Source organism: Petaurus breviceps, unplaced genomic scaffold (genome assembly GCF_028583685.1).
Source record: "Petaurus breviceps papuanus isolate PSGF00001 unplaced genomic scaffold, PetGlider_PUasm1.0 90734, whole genome shotgun sequence".
Taxonomy (NCBI): domain Eukaryota; kingdom Metazoa; phylum Chordata; class Mammalia; order Diprotodontia; family Petauridae; genus Petaurus; species Petaurus breviceps.
In genome coordinates, this window is record NW_027187327.1 from 11,410,102 (window position 1) to 11,413,886 (window position 3,785).

General features: G+C 37.9%; 1 pseudogene; it reads right to left on the reverse strand.

Moving 5' to 3' along the window:
- Nucleotides 1-1,757: 1,757 nt before the first annotated feature.
- LOC138145327 (high mobility group protein B3-like) lies at nucleotides 1,758-2,359 on the reverse strand (annotated as a pseudogene).
- Nucleotides 2,360-3,785: the final 1,426 nt, after the last annotated feature.

Here is a 3,785-nt window from a genome sequence, read left to right on the forward strand (position 1 = left end):
GCCATTTGTCCTATCACATCTTACCCTACAGTGTACTAAATTTGTCCATTTTATGATCCTTGAGGGCAAATACTACACTGTCTTTCATCTTTGTATCTGAGGCCCTCACACAGGACATATTATGAATCTAATACATTCTCATTGCCTTTGATTGACCATATTCAATTTTATTAATTCTCCTAGGTAACATTCAATCATTTATTAACTAGATTATTCAAGTCTGAATTGAACCAAACATTGCATGCTTGGAAATGATGCGTTCAGAGGACCTCTCCTTTCCTACGATAAAGATTCAGTATTATCCTGGAGCTAGCTATGGGTCTGCTGAAGGCTTGGCTGTTGAATGTAACACTTTCCATCATCTAGTTTAGAAATCCTAATACCACATGCTAAAGTTCAAATTCCTTCCAGTATTTTATGTGGTATTTTTCAAAGCACTCATCCAAGCAGAGACCTGGCTGAAAAGGACATTTATGGACAATACTACCTTGTTTCCCAAATTTTGCTTCAGGAAAAGCAAATATATTTTGTGCTTACTGTATCCTGTGGTGCTCAAATCCCTCCCTGAGTCATAATTCAGTTTATTATGAGGTCAATAACATCTACTGTGATACTTCCTTTAGCCATTTTATAAATCAAGAGTACATGAAAAATTTTTTAATGTAGCATAGTCAACAAAATCCGAAAATTGGGTATATGTGATGCAAATGGCCTCAGATAATTTATGATTGCAAAATACATACAATATCTTCAATCATTTAATTCAACAAACATTAAGTACCTATTACATACAAGAGACAAAAAACAAACTTAAAAAAATAAGTTCCTGACCTCAAAGAACTTCTACTGGTTGTTATATCATTAAATAAACAAAATCAAGTAAATGCAAAGTAATTTGATATAAAAGAGATCAAAAAAAATGAGGGGCAGATGAAAGGTAGGAGAGAATATCATGGAAAACTGCACCTAACTGAGACTCAAAGGAAACTAAAGAGTCTAAGAAGAGGAGGTAAGGAGGATGTATAAGAGACTATACAAACTCATGGATGTAGCAGGAAAATGAAGCACCAGGTGTCAGAGAATGAAAGGAATACCTAGGAGGAGATGGGGGATGAAGGTTTCAACAGCGTGAAGAATGTCACTGAAGACAAGAGCAATAAGGGTCTAGGGAAGACCACTGATAATCCTGGAGACAAGAGTATCAGTCAAGAGGTAGAGTTGGAATCTGAATAGCAAGGGTAGGGAAAGGAATAGGAGGTAAAGAAGCGGAAGTGTGGGGCGGCCAGGTGGGGCAGTAAGAATGCCAGCCCCAGCGTCGGGAGACCTAGGATCGGTTCCAGCCTCAGATACTTAGCGCCCACACAAAATAACTGGCTGTGTCACCTTGAGCAAGTTACTTAACCCCAATTGCTTTAAAAAAAAAGTGGAAGTGATTTTTATACTAGTTTTGCTATGAAAAGGAGGAAAAACATAGGACAAGAGCTTGAGTAGATGTCAGGATCAAGTGAAAAGGGTTTTTTTTAATTATTTTTTAAAATGTTTGGAATTATGTACAACTTTGATACAGTTTCTGGGTGCTCCAAGATACCCATAGCCACTTCATGTAAACCAGTTACAATGCCTATCTAGAAGCACTTTTGAGAAGCTATGTGCTCAGAAGCCAATTAAGCCTAATGAGGACTATCAACACCACAAAAGAGAGGTGTTTCTTTCCCCTACTCTATGGTACTCACATGGAGACAGAATATGGTACAGTTTCATTCATCATCCTCCTTGTCTTCTTCATCCTCCTCGTCTTCCTCCTTTTTCTGGGCTGCTTTACCTGCCCTCTTTGCCCCATCGAACTTCCCTTTTGACTTATAATCTGCAACATCCTTCTTGTATTTCTCCTTCAGTTTGGCTGCCTTATTATTATAAGATTGCTTCTCATTGTCACTCAGATTGTTCCACATTTCACCAAGCTTCTTTGCCACATCCCCAAAAGATATACCAGGATCTGTAGACTTGATCTTGGGACAAAATTCTGAACAGGACAGGACGAAGCCAGATGGTAGCTGTTTAAGTGCATTAGGATCATTCTTCTTTTTTCCACCTTTCGCTGGTCCATAGACTTTCATTTCTCTATCATATCATACATTCTGCTTTGGTCATCTTATCAAACTTGGATTTCTCCTTCACCAACATAGTCTTCCACCTCTTGGAATACTTTTTAGAAAACTCTGCAAAGTTAAAAGGAACCTCTGGATTCTTCTTCTTATGCTCTTCCCGGCAAGTTTGCACAAAGAAGGTGTAAGCAGACATCCTGCCCTTTGGTTTCTTGGAGTCACCTTTAGCCATGGTGAACTCTGTATTGTTCGCTAGTCTCAAGTGAAAAGTTTTTAAGACATGTCAATGAGTAACATGAAAAGCATCAATAAGTAGGGAGATTATAGTGTCAAAAGAAAATGGATGATTGAAGGGGTAAACTCACAAAGGAAAAAGATGGGAGTGGGATGGGTGGCATAAGCAGATGGGTTATCCTTGTGGAAAAGGAGAGTTAAAGGAATTAAAGCAAAGGAAGAGACGATATATGAAAATGTAGAGGGGTTTTCAGGAAAGGTGAGGGAACTCATGAAAAGGAGCTTATATTTTCTCAGTAAAGAGATACTGAGAAGGAAGGGACAAGGACCACTAAATCATATGCAAGGATCTCTGATACCACATACTAATTTGTTGTTGTTTGGTCATTTACAGTCATGTCTGACTCTTTGTGACTCCCATTGGGGGTTTTCTTGGCAGATACTGGAGTGGTTTGCTATTTCCTTCTCCAGTTCTTTTCAAAGATGAGGGAACTGAGGCAAATAGGGTTAAGTAATTTGCCTAGGGGTAACACAGTTAATAAATGTTTGAGGCTGGATTTGATCTCAGAAAAATGAGTTTTCCTGACCCAAGGCCTAACACTCTATCAAATGTACCATGCTACTGTGTACAGAATGATTTAGAATGCCACATATTAAGGTTATCTATATTTTATTGTATTTTTATTTATTTTGTTAACTATTTCTCAATTAATATTTTAATCCGGTTCTAGAAGCACTCCAGAGTGTTGTGGGCCACATGTGACTTGAAGGCAGTGTATTTGACACATCCTTTGTAGGGGATTTTAGAAGAGGTTAGTAAAAAGCCATTCTGGGGAGCCTGATAATTCACCAAGGAAGAACCATTATAAAAAAATAATTTTGCAATTCCTTTGAGAAATCATGAAAATTGCTCCCTATATCTCTATTTCCACTCCACCCCCCCCCCCAACAGGAACCCAAAACATTGCTTTAACTCCAGAGTTCTCCTAATGATGTTGTAGGGTTGGGAATCTTAGACCACCAAAATCGCTAAAGAATTAAAATTGTGGGTGACCCAAAAAGCAATGGAGAGATTTCTGGTGAGCATAAATAAGCTGAAAAATATTTATAACAATGACATATAGGAAAGAAGTGGCATAATAAATGTCATCAAGGAACTGTTTGATCAGAAAAAGAGATGAGTCATATAGCAAAATAAAGAGATAATAGATACCCTCAAATGTTCCATTAGTACCCACCAACCAAGTAAATATCTCTTTGGAAAAGCCAATCAATATCAAGTGATTAACTGGAACTGGGCCTCACATAACAGATACCTTATAATCACCCAGGATGTAATGGAAGTCTTTGCTATTCAGTATCTAATAGAACTTAGACTATGCTGACAGCCCTCTCAACCCAAATTCACCTTTATAACATGAGACAATAGAAGATTTCCAGAAAATA